General features: G+C 34.6%; 1 protein-coding gene across 13 annotated transcripts in view; it reads left to right on the top strand.

The window, feature by feature from the left end:
* Window positions 1–20,672, top strand: part of ZNF438 (zinc finger protein 438) — a 186,929-nt gene that overhangs the window by 49,623 nt on the left and 116,634 nt on the right. For 5 of the 13 annotated variants that reach the window (XM_063100642.1, XM_063100640.1, XM_063100641.1 and 2 more), the window contains exons 1-3: window positions 2,075–2,147; window positions 2,721–2,777; window positions 8,603–8,794. The exons of 2 other annotated variants lie outside the window; for them this stretch is intronic. The gene's annotated coding sequence lies outside the window, so the exon portion shown is untranslated. Of the gene's footprint in view, window positions 1–2,074; window positions 2,148–2,720; window positions 2,778–8,602; window positions 8,795–15,912; window positions 15,933–20,672 lie in introns of those variants that run through there. 6 more of the 13 variants (XM_063100631.1, XM_063100634.1, XM_063100633.1 and 3 more) reach the window with 4 other exon arrangements.

Raw genomic sequence — 20,672 nt, 5'->3', positions numbered from 1 at the left:
AGTTATGAAATCTTGCTCCATCCCACCCAGGACATGAATCATCCCTTTGTCCAGTGTCTCCATGCCATAAATGTTCCCCACCAGGAAGTCACTTAGTACCTGTCTGGGTGATCAGATCCACTGTTGGGATATCACAGTGCTTGTATTCAGGTCACCCTTATTTAAGTTCATAATGGTCCCAAAGTGTAAGAGTAGTGATGCTGGCAATTAAGATATGCCAAAGAGAAGCCATAAAGTGCTTCCTGTAAGTGAAAAGGTGAAAGTTTTCAACTTAAAGAAAGAAAAAAAAAATGTATGCTGAAGTTGCTAACATCTATGGTAAGAATGAATCTTCTGTTTGTGAAATTATGAGGAAGGAAAAAGAAATCAATGGTAATTTTGCTGTCTCACCTCAAAGTACAAAACTACAGCTACAGTGCATGATTAGTGCTTAGTTAAGAAAGAAATGACATTAAATTTGTGGGTGGAAAATATGAATAGAAATGTGTTCTAATTGGTGGCAATTGGTTTCAGTACTATCTGTGGTTTTAGGCATCCCCTGGGGTTTGGAACCTATCCCCTGAGGATAAGCGAGGGAACTACCGTAGTTTAGTTTAACTGTGTGTGTGTGTGTGTGTGTGTGTGTGTGTGTGTGTGTGTGTGTGTGTAATTTTTGATTGGTAAAATGTCATAGCTTTTGTAGATGCACTTATGAAATATGTTTGCTTCTATTTTGATTGGTAGTATATGGCAGTTTATGTGAGCACAGTTGTGAATTACATGTGAAGTACAACCAAGTTTATTTCTGTTTCATAATTTTTTAAATTTAGTAGGAACATTGTTTTTACTACAATACTTGCTTGACCAAAATTTTGAATTATATTATCACTGTAAAAATAAATACAGCTGATTCTCATCATTGAAAGATTTTATTTTTGTAAATTCATCTATTTACTGACATTTGTGTATAACCCCCAAATCAATACTTATGGCACCTTTGAATGACTACCGATAGTACTGAGTAGTGAAAAAATTTAAATAAGCAGACTGTAAACAAGTATCCTTTTTGTGATCTATGCAGTGCCATGTTTTTTTGCATTTTTGTGCTTCTTGTTGGTGATTTCACTATTTAAAATGACTGCCAGGTGTAGAACTGAAGTGCTGTGTAATGTTCCTAAGTGCAAGAAGGCTGTGATGCACCTATGGGGAAAATACATGTGTTAGATAAGCTTCATTCAGACTTGAGTTATAGTGCTGCTGAGTGTGAGTTTAATATTAGTGAAACGACAATGTATGTTAAATAAGGTACCTTAAAACAAATACACACAAAAAAAGAAGGTTATATTGATCAGAGGATGAAAATGTGATGAGAGGCTCTCAAGAACCTGTATTTCCTGTAGGAGTAATAGTTTGGTATTTACTAATTCAGTGTAAATGTGACTTTATAGAATTTAAGTGCTGTGAATAATGAAAACCGACTGTAATTTTATCTTTGCTGTTGAACTTTTTGCCTGAATTTAAATAGGAATCACAGCAATGTCCGGTGTTTTATGTTCTACAAAATGAACTACCAAAAGCTTTATTTTGATTTTATGAACTAGGTGAATGACTCAAACCATTACTGGAATTAACTGATTTTTCTATTTGACATATCTCCTGACATCATAGAAAGCTGGCATCATTTGAACGTGAATTTCTTCTGCTAATGGAGCCAACAAAGTAAAAGCTATCACTTTACTTTGACTCTGTAAATAAGACAATTTGGAGTCAGAACTGAGATTTAAAAAAAAAAAAAGTTATTAGATCTAGGTGAAAAGTCATGCTTTATAGAGTAATATGTAAAACACATTCTCTATCAGCTTTTGTTAAATTGGTGTCTTCAAGCTGGTCATAAACAGGGGCAGCAGCACTGAGTATTTCTTCTGCCTCCATCCAAGACTGAAGGAATTAGCTGTTTCTTGCAGCTCCTGTCCGAATGTACTTTCTTTTTCTGCAAGTGGCCTGTGCCTGGCTGAGAGTGAGGTGTCAGTTACAGAGCATCTAGAGATGGGTTACTGCCAAGCATTTCAGATTTAACTACATGTTAAATTGACAACTGGCTTCACTGCACATGCATCTCACACACTGCTCGATGAGATCATGGCAGAGGCCTTAGAATGAGAGTACAAGTAAGTCCCAGCTTATTTTATGCTACCATAAAAAAATCATTAGAAAACAAAAAATCCAGGACCAATGGTAAATTGGGTGGGACAGTGGGACAAAGCATAAATTGGGACTGTCACAGTCAAGCTGACATACATGGACACTTTACCAAACGTGTTCTTTCAAAAATCTCCTAATCCTACATGCTCGCTTACTGTTTTCCTGTGAAAATGGCAGTGTCCTCAATATGATTCACTTGTTTGTGACTGTTTAGTAGTTTCCACAGCATTATGCACATGGAAAAAAATGTGAAGCATTCTTCTTAGCCAGTTTTATTCATTGCGGCATTTCTTTTTTCTGGAGCATTTTCTGTTCATCTTAAAACTTTTATTAAATGTTGCACGTTTTCATTTTAAAACTAAAGACATGTAATAAACTATGGTATTATTTTTCCTGAAATTAGTTCTTTTGTTATCTTAACAAAAGTATTATACAGTAATTAAAAATGAAAGTTGAAAAAGAAATGCAGTTTTTACATATATTTCATAAAAATGGATTACCTGAATATGATTATAATAATACTTTATGTTCTATTACAGAATTATTTAAAAGGATTTACTGTATATCTTATAACTCTACAGAACCTTGGGAAATAGGTAAGTCAAAAGCATTTTTTGAAGAGATTTTATTTCTGAGACATTAAGTAATTCGATCTCATAGATTCCTGGCAAAGTAGGTAGTGGGGCATATCTTACTTCAGTGATTTACCTCTTTTTTCTTCAATGAAACATTAGTAAAAATATCATGTTTACATGAATCTTCATGTAACATTTCCCTAATATCCAATAAATCAGATTTCCCAGGGAATTTTAGGTTTATTTTCTATATTAATTGTAATGAGGACATTGTTAATAAGACTTAGGAGTGTGGCATATACCAAAACATAAAGCATAAAAAAAAATCATTACATGCAGTGTGATACTGTGGATTATTCCTAGGAACTGAAAAAAGCCATTAGTGGAAAAACAGGTCAAATCTAAATGAAGTCCATAGTTTAGTCAATAGTAATATATCAATGTTAATTTCATGGTGTGATGAATGTACCATGGTTATATAAGATGTTAACTTTAGGGGAAACTGGGTGAAGGAGATATAGGAACTCTGTACTGTCTTTTGAACTATTTTGTAAATCTAGAATTATTCCAAAATAATTGTTATTGTCAAAATAAAGCAAAAAAAAAAAATCAAAGTTTATGTGAAAATTATAGTTTAGAAGTAGGTTTTCTATGCAATGGTTTGAAAAAATCAAAATTAATAATTATTTTTAAAAATCTAGTTTCCATGAAATAGAGATACAGGGAAATATGTGGTCATAAGTTTCGTTTTTTGTTCATAGGAAGTATGGATTTTCATTTTATGAGCATTGGCATAGTGTCCATCAACATTTCCTCGTATTTAGTTTCAGGCTTTCTGTTTAGTACTTGTGTGGTGTTTGGTCATTTTGTATATCACTTTCTGTTAATGCAAACAGCCTCTTTAAATGGTTCTCAGTACACTACTTTTTCTTTTTTTTTTCTCTAGTGTACTATTTATTGACAAAAAGACCAATAATGTGACTCAGTGGTTAGGAGTTGAGACCCTCTTGGTGTAGTTACACCTACTTGAGCTTCTAGGTCAAATACTAGACAGGGTTGACTTATTGTTAATGAGGATGAATAAAGATGAACATAACTCTTACATAGCCATTTCTGTTATTGAGCTAAAATAATACAGAATTGATTACTGTCAGATAATAGAAATTCTCAGTTTCCAAAATGGACTTCTAGCATGATAACTCTTTTAAATTTCTATAAATATTAAAAGACTATAAGAAGGGAACTCTGTAGTTTGCTAAAACTATTATGTAATTTTTTATTAATAAAGGTAAAATAGCCATGCTGGTCTTGTGAATGGTGTCCTGCTCCTGTTGCCAACTTTAATGATTTTAGTTAAATTTCATAAAAGGAAATAGAAATATATTATACTTAAAGGACATAGACGTTTAAAACAACAGACCCATGCCTGAATGACTATTACAGAATAATTGTCAGACTTGGAGATTTGTTTTGCTTGATAATCTTTATTCAGAATTGGTGCTATTCATCTCACACTAATAGGTTTTACATCTCTGCTTCTTAGTTGGGTGACATGATTGAGCTAACTTTGGTAGAGAAGTTTAAAAAAAGGAAGGATAGTGTTTTTTTTCAGGCCATTTAAATTCCATTGGTCATATAATAGTTCACACAAAACAAACAAACAAAATAAAACTTTCATTTTTCTGTGCTAGAACAGCATTAAAAGTGTTGTTTTTATGGACATGCTTACCATTCACCTGGCTTCGTTTTGTGATCATCTAACTATGAATGAGAATGGCTAATATATATTAAGCACTTCCTATGTACCAGGCACTTTCCTTATGTCATTTAGTCTTCACAAACACCTATGAGATAGGCTGGAATTCCCTTTACAGTTGAGTCTGGAAGAGTAACGGATGCCTCCAGCTAACTCTGGGACTACAGGGTGGAAAGAAAACATGCCCATTGTGTGCTCTACCTGCAGTTTGGTTCATAGTGTTAGTAGCTTCCAGGAAATGCTGACACATTTCCATGGACACATGGTAAACTTCACATTAGTTCAACTTTTCTGAGTAAGAGTATCCAATCACATGGGGTGACCTAGAGCTGATTCCCCTAGGATGACTAGCCTGGAGTAAGGTCTCCTGTTCCCTGTTCTAGCCTTGATCTGGCTCATACTTCAGTCCCCTAACGTGTCATTTATTCTCTGTCACCTGTTTAATTGCTGAACACTCACTCATTGTGTACTTCATTGATCATATGCCAAGAATTTTTGGCAGCTCTGGGGAACATGCTCTCAATGTGCCTCCTGGTCAGTGTTGGGCAACTAGAAGTTCTTAGTCATCGTGAGAACTTGGATTCAGAAACTAGGACACATGCTAGAAACCAGGGATGGGATAGTTGAGCAGTTGACAGGTGAAATGCAGCTAAATCCAGACTCAGTCAATTGGTTAGAAGTCAGAAATAGAGTAGGCATGTGACTCTGAAAGATGGCTTTTGAAGAGGATTATGATGGTTGGCTATGGACTTTGTAGTTTGTAGACATAAAATAATTCCAACTACTTTTTGAGGAAGCGTCATACAAATACAAAATCTCCTGTACTACCTCCTCTTCTTCATGGTCTCCAAAAGTTGACATTCTTCAGGGTTCAGTCCTTGGCCTTCTATGTTTATTCTCTACATGATCTCGTGTGATCCCTTGTTTTAAATGCCATCTATTCTCCCAAATTTATTTGTTTACCTTAATCTCTCCCATGAACTCGGCTCGTATCTATGTCATTTCAACATCTGCATTCGAAAGTGTAATACACATTTTAAACTTAATATGTTTAAAATAGAACTTTCAAACTTTCCTCCCAAAACCTGTTTCTGTCCCTTTCTTCTTCACCTAGTAAGGGCTGTACCCAATTGCTGAAGCCTAAAACTGGAACCCACCTTTGACTTTTCTCTTTCTCTTATACCCCACATCCAGTCTATCAGTAAGGCTTATATGCCTATCCCAAATTACCCCTTGCTACCCTCCGCTCCTCACCACTACTGCCCTGATATAAGCCAGTATCATGTTACCTAGAGGATAGTAGTAGTCTTTTGCTAACTGGCCTTCTTCTTCTCCTCCTTGCACCACTCCAGTCAGTTCTCCAAATGGAAGCAAATTTTTTTTTTTTAATGTTAAACAGTTGTTGTTATTCCCCTGTTCAGAACCCTTCACACTCTGTATAAAACTGTAAGTCTCACCATGTTCTATCAGGCCTGCTGACTTTATTTTCTACCATTCTGTCTTGCTCACTCTGCTCTATCCACACGTCTTCTTGCTTTTCCTTAGATACTGTAAGTCCATTTGTAATCAGCCAATTTACCCCTCTCCCCTGCCCTACCCTACACCCTCACTCCAACCATTTCAGCCTCTAACCTGGTACCAGTGGAGATGGATTTACAGAGAAGAAAAGTGCACTTCTAAGACTCTCTAGTACATGTAGTGGTAGAGGTCTCACCAGAAATTTTGCAGCTTTAGCATTTCAAGTTTCTATGATTTGAATTGCTTTCAAGTAAAAGAGGGATTGGAGATTTAGAGCTACAGAAAGACATAGCTAGAATCATTGGGTAAAGTTACAGACAGATTTTGCTCAGTTTAATGAGCACTATAATGAACAAGTTATAACAATTACATCTGTGTGTAAACAGACTGAGCTGCTTCAGAAGACAGTGAGTTCTCCATCACTGACAGTGTGGGCTGATCACCCTCATGCAGGGAAGTTGTAGAGGAAAAATGTGCTGGGTAGGTGGGCGAAGGAGTTGATTTCTAAGGTCTTCCCAACTCTGAAGTTGTATCAATTTTTGGAATCTTCTTATTTCAGAAGTAGTTTTTCTCAGAGTCCTCCTCAGATTCTTCCTCCTGTGTTTGTATTGGGAAGCTTTCTCTAATAAACTATATAGCATTTTTAGGTGAACATTTCCAGTAGTCGAGGGGAAAGAAGAGCTACTATCAAGGTTGATTTCCTGTCATATTGGCCAAGTCTTCATCTAAGGAATTTATTTTGAGGCATTATTCTTTCTCTCACTTTTTATTTTTAAATTTATTTTGATTGTTTTTTTGTCAAAATAAATAATATATATACCCAAATTCCCTAATAGATTTAAGTTATTAAATAAAAGTTCACCAAGTCTCAGAATAGAAGAGCATGCTACTTGTAAATAGCATTTGGTAAGAGTTTGCAAGAAATGGAAAATTTACCTCATCCTTGCCCTTACATTAGAAGCTCCTTGAGAAGTAGTGACTGTGTTTTGAATGTTTCATTTGAGGATGAGGTGGCCATTCCCTTACCTTCTCTTAGGAAAGGCAAATATGATTTAAGGAACAGAGAACTTTAAGTTACAAGTATTTTTAGTTAGGCCCAAATAAGGTAATGGCCTGCTGTGCAAATTCAAGTTTCTTATACTGGTTGAGCATCTGTAATCTGGAAATCTAAAGTCTGAAATGCTATAAAATCTGAAACTTTTTGAGCACCCACATGATGCTCAAAGGAAATACTTATTGGAGGATTTCGGATTTTGGATTTTTAGTTGAGAGGTGTTCAACTAGTTATATATCTGCAAATATTCCACAATCCAAAAAAAAAAAAAAAAATCTAAAATCTGAAACAATTCTGGTCCCGGGTATTTCGGGTAAGGAATATTCAACCTATCATTATTACTATTATTATTAACTGTGGTACTTGGAATTAATGATATAGGAAAGAATGTTTTGCAGGGTCTTAAAGTACTTTATATTTGATCACTTCTGAAAAGTACCACCTAAATAATAAGATGACGCGTGTAAAGTCGATTCTGGCATAACACAGATTCGTTCAGCACCTGGGCCTGTCCCACCCCAGTGTGTGCCTGGCACACTGTATGAAATCAGTGTTCTGATGAGTACACTGTTCTGACTCTAACAAAGGCCTGAACCCCTAAACGTGTTTTCACCTTGAATCTCTTCCTGTTTCTGTATCTTCTCTAGGTTTCTGACTTTGCTGCCCTCTTTCTCATTATCCCTATCTCTGTACTTTAGATTTGACTTCCTGGTTGTCTTCACTCAAAGCAAACTGCTGCTCTGACTGTATATATAGTTTGGGTTATCTTTTGTATCAATATTTCTGCCTTAGCTTGAGCCAGGGAACCTCCTAGGAGGAGAGATAGTAGTACTTCCTTGATTGAAAAGATAATATAAGCATTGCACATGGTTCTTGATCTCTTACTCCTATGCAATTGAGATTAATTTTTACACCTGGCCTTAGCAGAAAGATAATGTATTCACACCTCTTAAAGCCAATAATGAAGTAATAAATGAGAGAGAAAAAGAAATTCTTAAATTTTGTATACTTCTCTGTTATACAGCTACTTAAAACAGATCTGAGAACCAGGGATTGAATGATAGAGGATTTTATGCCATGTAAAGAAGATATTTGAAAGTTCAGAACTTCAAATGGTATATTTGATTCACTTGAAGCTTCTTTACTCATTTTTCCTCTTAATGATAATAGCAAACACGTAAATAGCACTTACCATGTTCGATGTATTTTCTGTATTTAGCTAATTTAATCCTCACAGCAGTCCTGAGAGATATATATTATTATAATCCCCGTTTAACAGATGAGGAAATTAAGTCTTGTTTAAGTTGTCGTTCACTCAGTTACAGTTTTTTTGTGTCAGAGCGGCTGAGATTCAAACCCAATGTATAAACCACTCAGTATATTGATCCTTGAATTATCTAATTCATAATTCTAGAAAGCCTGGTTTCTCAAACCACAGCAGGTTCAAAGTTTCATATTTAAAAGAGTATGGTGACTTAGGATTCCCTCTATAATGTATCTCTTCTTTTATTTTTTTAGACTGGTAAGGGGATCGCAACCCTCGGCACGGTGTGGTCTGCACCACGCTCAGCCAGTGAGCGCACTGGCCATCCCTATATAGGATCCAAACCCGCGGCCTTGGCCCTATGAGCGCTGCACTCTCCCGAGTGAGCCACGTGGCCAGCCCTTAATGTATCTCTTCTAATGAAATAATTACTCAAGAACACAAAGGTATGTGTGCAGGGGAGTTCTATACAGTGTTAACAGTTATAATAGCAAAATAATTGGAAATAATACAGAAGTTCAACAATAGCAGAAATGGTTAAATAAACTAGGGACTGCTTTTCAAACTTCAGTGTGTATACTAATAAGCTGAATATCTTGTTAAAATATAGATTTTGATTCAGTAGGTCTGTGGTGGGGCCAAATCATATGCATTTCTAATAATAAGTTCCCAGGTAATTCTGATGCTGCTGATCCATGAATCATAGTCTGGTAGCAAGGAATATCAGTACAATCATATTATGTGTTTGTTAAGACATATCTGAGACTAAGGAGAGATGAATGGGGTTCCTTAGTTGCATCACTCATCTCATCCTACTCTGTTCTCTTGTTGAAAATCATATTTTTAAAGACAATTCAGTGACTCTAGGTTATGCTTGTAATTAAAAGTAAATTTGAAAATGGTCTCTGCACTATTATTCCAGTTTAAATTAAGAAACATATGTGTATATATGTGTATTTATGTGTATGTGTATATATATGAATGTATATGCTTAGCAAAACTCTATGAGGAGATGTGCCAAATGTTATAAGTTATCCTCTGAGTGATAGGTTTACAGATGGCATATATTTTCATTTTTATCTATTTGGCATTTTTCAATTTTCTATAGTGAGCCTGCATAATTTTCTAGATGTAGTTTATGAATATTAAAGTTGTTAAAACTTTCAGATAACTATATATTCCAACTTGGTTCATGACAGCCTGGCCTTGGAGGAAACATTTACTTCCTGTCACCCACATAATTTCTTCAACCTCCCCAAAAAGCGTCTGCTAATTTTTTACCTTTAATAAATGTATAAGCCATCTAGTAGATTAGTGATGACTTTAGGGCAGCTACTTACTCATATAGTAAAGAATAAATATTTTTAAGAATAAGGTAATGAAATACTTTTTAATGAATAATTATGGGTTAGATGTAGAAAATTCTCCTTTTCAATATTTATTGATATTATTATCTACTTAGCATAAATTTCTTTAGATGCAAAATTTCTTGTATTCAACTTCTAAAAATTAAGTACAAAATCATTTATATTTAATATTTATTTGTTAAATACTTTAACCTTGCCTCCTCCTCTCCCAGTAAGGTATGCTCAGCAGGTTTTTAGAGAGACACCAATTCTCCTTTTGACCTTTAAACCTCGGTAACCTGAATCTAAAGTGATGTACGTGACTGTCACTATGGAGCAGAGAAGGAAGTAGCAAGGAGACAGAATGGAAAAGTCTGACTCAGTTAAAATATAGGGTTTTTATAAGTGTTACAAATTCCATGAAAATAAACCATATTAGTATTCAATGTAAGTTCAAATACAACTTTCAGGGTAAAATTGAATGATTTTTTTTATTGATCACCATTTTGTATAGCCCAATTTGCCTTTCATTGATATTAATATTAAGAGTAGAATATAAGTATCAAAATATTTCTAGTCAAGGGATTTATGCAGTGGCCATGAGAGAGTAACAGAGTCTAGAATTACCCTTAAAATGTAAGTAACTATGAAACTAGGAAAACAGGAAAAAACTTTTTCTGACATTGGATAACAGAGCAGGACTGTGATCCCTGAGAAGGGAAATTAACAAGGGGAGCCCTAATATCAACTGGGCTTTCTCCATGGAGGCCTGATTGTGGTGGAAGGACAGGGAACACAAAAAGAGTCTGACAATCTCTCTGAGTTGAGTAGACCAAGGCCATAGTTCAGTGAGGTGAGGTAACTAGCATGTGAAGAACAGTTTTGAAGAGGAGGGAGTTGATTAGAGAAAGACTCCTGAAATCTGCACAAGAGTGTTCTTGAGAACCTGGTTGAATACCAAACTATGCATACAAAGGGTGAAACCTCAAGAAGTTGGCAAGGACAATTTGTAGAAAAAGAAAAATTACCAGCTTATTGTAATATTGGGACAAAATTAGTCCCCAAATAAAGATTACTCTACACAAGCCCTAAAAGAGCTTAAACCAAGCATTAAAAGAATCAGATTAATCCACAGGTAACTTAACTGCCTGCCAGAAGAGGTCCAACTGTCTTTAAAAAAAAAAAAAATTTAGCTCTAAGCAATGTAAAATTTACAGTGAACTGTGTCTAATCTAACATTACTAGATAAAAAAGCAGGAGAAAAATCAGTCCATAGAAATAGACTCTGAAATAACAGAGATGATGGAATTAGCAGGCAGGTACATTAAAACAGTTATTGTAAATATGATCCATATACATAAACATAATAAGGAAAGAATGAAATGGAAGATAGAAAACAATGGAACATCTAGAAATAAAAAATACAATTACTAAAGTGAAAATTTTACTGGATAGGATTAAGTGCAGAATAGATCTTTCAAGAGAAAAGGTCACTGAACTTGAAAACATAGTTAGAATTTAACTAAAATAAAGCATAGAGATAAAAAAGATTTAAAGAATAAGGAGAGAATCAGTCTTCTATAGGATAATAACCAGGGATCTAACATAAATATAATTAGAGGGTCAGATTTTTAGGGGGTGGATGAAAAAGAAGAAATAAAGGAATAATGGCCAAAGTTCTTCCAAATTTGGTAAAAATTATAAACCCACAGAACCAAGAAGCTCGACAGACCCCAGGCAAAATAGATACATGCACACATATGCAAACACACAAACATGCCACACAGACACGTCATAAGAAAATTGCTGAAAACTGGTGATAGAGAGACAATCTTAAAAGCAGACAGAAGAAAAAAGACATTATGTATAAAGAAATAAACTTAAGAATGGCATAAAAAAATAATTATTTAGCTGTGCATTTATATTTCAGTACTTTTCTATAAATGTGCTATATATTTCATAATAAAAGTATAAAAGATAATAATAAAAAAAAGAATAGCACTATTATCTATTAAAGAAAATATATTCCTAGTTAAAAACTCACCCACAAACACAACAAAAAATTCCAGGCCCCTACACATTTTAACTGATGAATTCTATCAAACGTTTAAAGCAGAAAATAGAGGAAGAAGGAATACTTCTCAGCTCATTTTAGGAGACCAGCATTATGCTAACACTAAAAGCAGATAAAGACATTGCAAGAAAACTATGAACATAAATGAAAAGTTTAACAGATTATTAGCAAATCAAATCCAGCAGTATATGAAAAGTGGGTTTATTCTAGGAATGCAGAGTTGGTTTAACATTAAACCAGCAAAAGCTGTCAATTTAACAGGAAAAACTTTATGATCCTGTCAATAGTTGCAGAAAAAGCATTGGACTACATTCAACAGCTATTCATGATAAAATCCGTCAGGAAACTAGAAATAGAAGGTAACTTTCTCAACTTGATGAAAGACATGTATATCAAACCTCCAGCTAAAAACTCATTTAATGGCAAAAGACAGGACATTTCCATCCTAAGATGGGAAACAAGGCAAATATGTTCACTCTTCCTATGTCAATCTAATTTTGTAATGAAGGTCCCAACTAGTGTAATAAGGCAAAAAGAAACAAATGGCATGCAGATTAACAAGGTAGAAGTAAAATGTTCTTTATTTGCAGATAACATGATCATGGAAATACAAAGAACCTAGTACAAAATGTTTTGAAAAATAACAATATTGGAGGACATTCTCTACTTCCTTGAAGTGATTTCAGGACTTCCTCTAGAGCTATAGCAATTAAGGCAGTGTTGGCCTAGGAATAGACATAATAGATCAATGGAATAGAACAGGGAATCTAGAAACAGAACCATACTTATGTGGTCCATTGGTTTTTGAAAGTAGTGCTCATTCAGTGGGGAAAAGATAGTCTTTTCAACAAATGGTACTGGAACACCTGGATATCCATATATAAAAACATTAACCTCAACCCTTAACCTCTATCCACAAAAACATCTTCAAAAGAATTGTGGACCTAAACATAGAAGACTAAAACTATAAAATTTTAAGAATAAATCACAGGAGAAGATATTCATGGACTTGAGGTAGGCAAAGATTTCCCAGGACACAAAAAGCATGGACCATAAAAGAAAAAAATTGATAAATGGGACTTCATCAAAATTTAAAATTTCTGTTCCTCAAAAGACATTCTTAAGAAAATAAAAAGGCAATCCTTAAACAGAACATATTCACTATACATACACTTGACAAATGGCCTGTGACCAGAAAATATAAAGAGCCATTACAGCTCATTAATAAGACAACCCAATTTAAAAATAGACACATGAAGATAACGAAAAGTCAGTACAGAGCAGGAGAAGGTGCTTAACATGGTTAGACATCAGAAAAATGAAAATCAATACAATAAGAAGATACCATTGTATGCTCATTGGAATAGCTGAAATTAAAAATTAAAGAAGAGCAAGCATTGGCTGAGATGTGGACTAATTAGAATTATCAAGTATTGCTGATGGGAACTTAAAATGATAAAACCGTTTTGGAAAACAGTTTGGCAGTTTCTTATAACCATAGACCCAGCAATTCTATTCCTAAGTATTTACCTAAGAGAAGTGAAAACATATGTTCACACATAGATTTATACATGAGTGTTCATAGTAACTATTCATAATAGTCCCAAGCTGAACACAAATGTCCATCAACTAGTGAATGGATAAACACATTGTGGTACAACCATGCAAAGGAATACTACTCAATAGTAAAAGAGGAAAAAGTACTGATAATACACAGAAAATATGGCTGAATCTCAAAAACATTGTGCTGGGTGAAATAAGCCAGACACAAAAGAATGTAAACTGTATGATCACATTTACTGCTCTAGATTCTACATCAAAAATGCTAGAAAAGACAAATTTAATCTATGGTGACAGAAAGACAAGTTGTTGCCTGAAGCTAAGGGTTAGATGTGATTGATCTGGATGCAGTACAAGGCTTTTTGGGATGATGGTTGTGTTGTATATTTTGATTGTGGTAATGATACTATGGGTATATAAATTTGTCTAAATTCACTGAAAAGTGCACTTAAAATGTATGTATTTTATTGTATGTAAACTATATCTCAGTAATATTGTTTTTAAAAATTCCCAGTTGACAGATTTCAAGTTATTTTACTAGCAAAAGACTAACTTCTGTCTAATATTAGAAGGTCTTTGTGTAAGGTGAAAACTTAGTCAATCTGAAAAATTCATTTAGATAAGTCAGTATATACACTATAAATAATACATGAATTAAATATCATTAAACAGGGAAGAGAGTAGATGAATTCTCAGTATACTTTGTAGCTTATGATTTGATATATTGGAATGGGACCCAGGCATCCTCAGAATGCACTGATATACCTTTCCAGATTCTTAAATTGGTATTTGGTAGTGCCCTTGAGACTAAGAAGCTAGCTGAAATAAAATAATTACCAATAATTTGTTCTTGGTTGTTTTATTGTTCTTTTTCTAACTTATTGAGTTGAATTTTAATTCATTTATTAAACTAGAAAGAATATGTGGAAGATACACCAATGTCCCTTAGAATCTGTTCTTTCTTTTAGGACTAGAACCCCTAGATTTTAACTGAGCACATAGCTGTCCATCTGAAAATTATGCTTTTCAGCTTCTCTTGTAGCATGGTGTGGCTGCATGACCAATGAGAGGTGAACAATAATGTGTATAAGGCCATGTCCTTAAGGACAAGTCACTTGCCCAAGACTTTCTCTTTTCGCTTTTTGCTGGCTGGGATGTTAAACCAGTTATAGCAGCCACCTTAGATTCAGAGTTGGAAAACGTGGAGGATGGCAGAGCTAGCCTGTGTCCCTAAGTGATTTTGTGAAGCACACCTCTCCCTGCCACCCTGTATTGTGACATGAAAAAGAAAAATTTCTGTCTCACTTGAGCTACTGTATTTTTCAGTCTCTTTGTTGTGGCAAAAAGTTTATACACCAATATAAAATGGATAGCAAAGTGTACAGTCCAGAATATGTCTGAAATTAATGGATTTACGGATTTTATGGTGGTGGATTTTATGGAGACCATTACCAGTTATTTAGTAAATTTGTAAGCTTGTTTTCTGAGATGGCCTTGTCAATTACTATATCAGGTAACATAGGGCCTGGCATTTGGATTCTTATTGGTATTTGTTCCATGACAGAAGCTATCCTCTTGCTGCTTTGCGTGTCTGATAGACTGGTTATCCTGATCTTGAATGAGCCTAGTCATGTGACCTCTTCAAGTGGGTATCAACTTCATTCTGTCTCTATAATAAGAGTATTTGTACAGGGCTTTCTCAGTTTTTTCAGAACATGCCTGAGGACCATTTAGGGTAGTAGGATCTTTGAGAACTCTCAGCCTTGTCTTGTAAACAGTAGAGAAGGAAGAAGTCCGTAGAAGTTGCTAGGGGTAATATCTTTAGGAAAATAATGCTATGGCTAAGTTATTTTTAGAAATGGAAAGCTTATCTTTCTCTTATTTTTTTAGCAGATAATTATTTAGCTCCGCTACCAGGATGTAGGGAGTGAGGTAAAACTGAGAACAGCCTCTCAAGGATTGCCAGGTCAGGGTGAAGTTCTTGGCAAGACACTCAATTTAGTGTGGTATTTTGGAAAGCACATGGGATGCAGAGGTAGGAAGACTTATTCTAACTTTGGTTCTCTGTTTTTCTTTCTGACCATGGCAAACCATTCAACTTTTCTGGGTCTTGGGCTAGATCTGTTAAATGAGGAAGCTGACTCCTTAAGATCTTTTCTAACTTTAAAATTCCATGACTGACCAGGGCCCCAGGGATAGCAAGGAGATTTCCACTTGACAACATTTTTATTTTTAACTTCAGAACGCAAAGAAATCAGCTTAACTTCATCTTATAATATCAAGAGGAATAAATTGTTTATGTAACTACTTTGAATAAGGAGGATTAGAATAAGGGGTCATATGTGACTGGTATATTTATTCTCTGACCTAATATTAGGTAAGTGACACATGTTGTAGTTGATTATCCCAATTGTTAACACCTGGAAGTAATCTATCTGGTACTAGAATGACTCAGAGGAATGTTAAATCACCACTTCCCCCTGAGAAAACTGAGAAAGATATTTATCTAGATTCCCAGAAGGTTATCACTTTTTCCACTGGGATATGTGTGTGTCTTAAAATTGAGGCTGCTGGAAGGTGGGCCCACTGTGTTGGTAACAGTTGGTAAGTACAGTTCTCATTGAACATTTTTCGTTGCTGAGATCTTGAGTAGTGGAAAGGCTGCTAGCACAGAAGTCAAGTTTCATAAGAGCAGCAATAGGATGCTCCCCAAGCTAGCTTCTTGTCATAAGTGAGCAGAGAATTTTCAAATAATGAACATGTCACAATTGTGAAAGAACTGGGAAACAGTGCTGACTGAATAAAATGTATATAGCAGTCAAAGAGTGACTATTTTTGAAGAAAGTATTATTCTGGCCAGACTCTGGAAGAAGAGCCACCAACAAAGGCTCCATCCAGAGCAGCACAAAAAAGATCTTGTACCTGACATTGTTTGCTTCTCATTTCTGGAGTCATTACATTGAGGCCTAAAAGCTGGTTGATAAGTTTTATTTCCTTCTCTATCAAGAGTTTCTAGGGAGAATAAAGAGCCTTGTTTCAATTTAGAAATGTGTTTTGTTTCAGTAAATAAAGACGTGATTAATAAAAGCAAATAAAATTCAAAATCAGAAACCTGGATAAAAAATGTATATGATAAGCTTTTAAGTGCCACTGTATGGTAGGCCCTGCTAGGAATACAGAGTAGCCTCTGTCCTCAGGAACTTAACTTGAGTGTGACAGACAAATAAATGGCTAATATTTATTATGTTTCATTTAGTTTTTTTATTCATCATCTACTGTATGCAATGCACTATTCTAGATGATTGGACTACAGGGTAAGATGGCAAAATGGAGTCTCTGTTGTCAGGCATTTATATAGTCCATAGGGAGATGAGTAAATAGGTAACTAGAACTCCAGGTACCTGGAGGCGTACAGAAGAGGATAAACGGAATGTGGGGAGAGAATGATGCAGGGGATTTTGAATGTGTTCTAAGAATAGAACAAAGCAGTCTCATGGTGCCTATGCTTTATGACTTTGAGTTCCTAAGACTTCTTGAGACTTCTAGAACTAAGGGAGTCAACTACTGGAGAAACCATTTTTGTATATTTTTGCAGGTATACTTGCTTAATATTAATGAGTCCATAGCTGAGTATCTGGGAGAAAAAAATTGTTGATGCATGTTCTTCCCACTTTCTAGAAATAAAGCTGATAATGAAGATGGTGATGGTGGTGGTGCTGATGATGATGATTATGATTATGATTGAATTGCCCTATACTAACTATTAGAATTTTCTGTTTGAAATTATAGGAAGATACCTTTTGATCAAATACCATTCCCCATTTAAAAAGTTCTTTCTTGGAGTTTAAATATATCTAAGAGAGATTGTACAGTCTCTCACAATCATTGAATCCCACAGCTCTTTGAGGAAGGGATTTCCTATTTAGCCCACTGTCCTCCTGTTCAAGTAACAGGCTTCTTTCTCTATCTCTTATCCATTGAAATGTTGGTTTCTTTTTACAACTCTGGAAGCCTTTAATTTATAAACTGGATTTTTAAATTGAAGAGGCCCAGGCTGGGTCTGACCTAGAGAGCATGTGGCTTACTTCCGTGCCCGAACCACAGGAGGCTCACTATTTGCTGCTCTTAGGGAGTTAATAAGAGCTTTTGTGACCTAGTTTGTCCACATTTTATTGGCTAAAGTCTAGATGATCTGTAGGAAAAAAAAATGGGATGAAAAATTCAGAGTTATGGCTGTGAACTTCAAGGAGAGTTAAAATTTTAAAAATGACTGTCAGTATGGTATAGACAAGAATTAGAAATTATAAAGAGCCTAGGAGGAGAGGATCTTAGTTATCAGTCCTCAAGATATTTGAAATTAGTATGATGATTTTAAATGGGCAACCTTTGCCTTAAAAAGAATCAAGGATTCAACTTTCTGTGTGTAGTTCATTTAATGTAAACACATACAAAGTTTAAGGGGAAAGGTAATCTTTTTATGTAAAACAGTTTTGATTTATGGCTTCCTGGACTTTGAAAGCCTCCTTGTGCCTTGATTAAATACATTGAGTGGTTTTAAAACTTAATTAAAATGTGGGAGGGGCTTTTTTTTTTTTCTGCACAAGCAGTATTTTTAATATAGCAATTTAAAATATCATTAGGAAGATTATTGAAAGCAGTTTGTAACATAAAGCTTGAATGGTATTACTAAATAAAGAATATGAGGTTTTAGAAATCTGGACACATTAATTACCAACAAAAGTAAATTTCTTTCTTGTAATACTGAAATCAACTATGGAATTGAGAAAACTTATGAAGATAATACTTTCTGTAAATGTATTTTCTTTTTTGTGTTTTTGAAATTTATTTACAGAAGAAATACATGAATGCTTTTCTTGTGTTTAAAAAAAAAGCATTACAGATCAGACTAAAGTTCTTTTTGACTACCACTCTCCCATGTTCCCACAGGTCATCATATTGCCATTTATTCTTACAAATTTTCTTCTAAATATATGCATGTGTGTGTGTGTGCATAAAATATATACACATAGGACAAAAATTTATATTTTGTGTAAATGTTTTAAAAAACCCATAGAATGTATTGTTTACTGGTTCATTTTTAATATGGACTTCCGTTACATGTTTTTTAAAAATACTTCTGCAATATTGCTAATAGCAGTTGACATTTATTGAGTAGTTACTATGTGCTGGGCAGGATGCTTAGAATTTTCATATAATTTAGTCTCATAATTCTCTTAATAACTTTCAGAGTTAATTTTATATGAATAAAATACCACTTTTTTATACCTTCCACTTATATTAAATTACTAGTACCAGTAGTTTTAGCATTCTTTAATAAGACTTTAAAACTGAAACATTTAGAATGGTTTTTAAAACTTGGTAAGAATATAACTTTTAGGTCTATTTTGTTATTCTTGTGTATTCAGCCTTTACCAAGTCCCTGGAGCCAGGTGTTTGCTTGCTAGGCCAGCAGGCGGAAGATATGAAGGTGACTCCTGCTGAACAGTGAGGAATGAAGACGTAGTATGTGTCATATCTGAGTCATTGTAAATGAGGAACAGACAACCCCAGACATTCCTTCACTAGCTAATGGTTTTAAAAGCCTATGACCGAGATGATGTCCTTATTTTGGGAACAGTTATAGGATATAGGACCCAGATTGAAGGAGGTTTGATTCTGAAAGATACCTACCTTTCATTGTCCCTTAATCATACTGGTATGAGGAAATAAATGCAATGGCAACTCAGAATTTTTATGGGAATTGGTAGAAAGGGAGTGATATAGGGTGAATTGAGGGGAAAATAGGCTGTGCTTACAGTGTATATATCCTGATTTTGGAGTTTGGAAGATGATATTTTCAACATTTTGTTACAAAATAAAGAGCTTTTAATGAGTAGGATAACTGTAAAAAAGGTTTGAGTCTCAGCTCTGCTTCTTAACTAGCTCGGTGATCTTGAAAAAGCTACTTTATGCTGTTTTAATCAAATGATGATAATATCCACTTCATACAGTTGTGGGGTTGAAGTTACAGGAAGTATTATATATATTGCTAAGTGCTATATAAATGTGCCAATATTAGGCAGTATTCTTACTATTTTCATTATTATAACTATTGTCAAGGCCTTCTACAGTTTGCTTTTTTTACTAATGCCTCTATACCAAAGACAACTTACTGGCTTCTGTCCTTTATTTAGGATTCTGTTATTTTCAGAATAGAAAAAGAGGCCCTATTGCTGAGTCATTTAACAAATATTGAAGGCCTGATATGGATCAATCAGCATTTCTTCCGGCTGAATGCTAGAAAAGCAAGTCTAGCAATTTATAACTCTCAAGGAGAAGAGAGGGTAAATGCTGCAGATCCCAATAAATATCATTTTATTGTCGTCAGTATATTAGTGCTCATAGTCACTTTTGATCTTTTTGTCTTCAAGATTTTTTAAAAAAGTATTGTCTGTTCATTTGTGAAAGTATTTGTTAATAAATTCCGTTGAAGTAGGACCCTGTTTGAAAAAACAATCAGAAATTGTCTTACTTCGTTATATTTTTGGTTGTAATAATTTATTTTGAAATATCAAATAACATCCCTTAGGTTTTTATGTTTAATAGAACAGGACATGGGTTAAAAATAGTTAAAAGCTCTCATTTCCAGAGGAAGCTCTCATTTCCAGATGAGGAGACTGAGCTCTATCGAGTTTGCATTTGGTATGCTTCAGGGTCCACATTCCAACGAAGAACTGATCCTTGCTTGGAATCCCAGTTAGAAGTCTGGTTTATTATTCTGGGTTTGTTTATTATTTCCTCTCTCCTATTCTGCAAACAGTTTCCTAAAAGTGTGATGGCAATTCAGAATCCACAGAAAGAGTTTAGCTTGTTACAGAGTCATGAGACTACATATCTGTGAGCCAGTGCTAGAGGAATTAGACATAAATTGTTTAAATTTAAGGCAACTAGGAAGTCTACAATTAAAATTTCATTTGCTATTTTTAATGATGTGCCATATATTGTATGTAAACACTATGGGTATAAGCTACTCCTTGAAGAAGACTGCTTTAGAGGAGGCATTTTGCTGGGAAAAAATCCTTTGGTTTTATTGTTCCCTCTTCTGGATAGTTCTGAAATGCTAACTAACCCTTTTGACTTTTACTAGTGATTTGCTTTGTCATCTCTATTTTTGACCTATTCTTTGTGGCAAACTTTCTCTATCCTGAAGTTATACTATTGGAAAAGGTTAAATTGTGTTTCAAAGTTGACCTATGAAATTTCATTCCATATTTTAAACTTATTGCATTGGAAATGTCACTTTTTTGAAATAGCACTTTTTTCTCCATTGTATTTTGCTACACC

Source organism: Cynocephalus volans, chromosome 6 (genome assembly GCF_027409185.1).
Source record: "Cynocephalus volans isolate mCynVol1 chromosome 6, mCynVol1.pri, whole genome shotgun sequence".
Taxonomy (NCBI): domain Eukaryota; kingdom Metazoa; phylum Chordata; class Mammalia; order Dermoptera; family Cynocephalidae; genus Cynocephalus; species Cynocephalus volans.
This window is presented reverse-complemented; position numbering and strand designations above follow the sequence as displayed.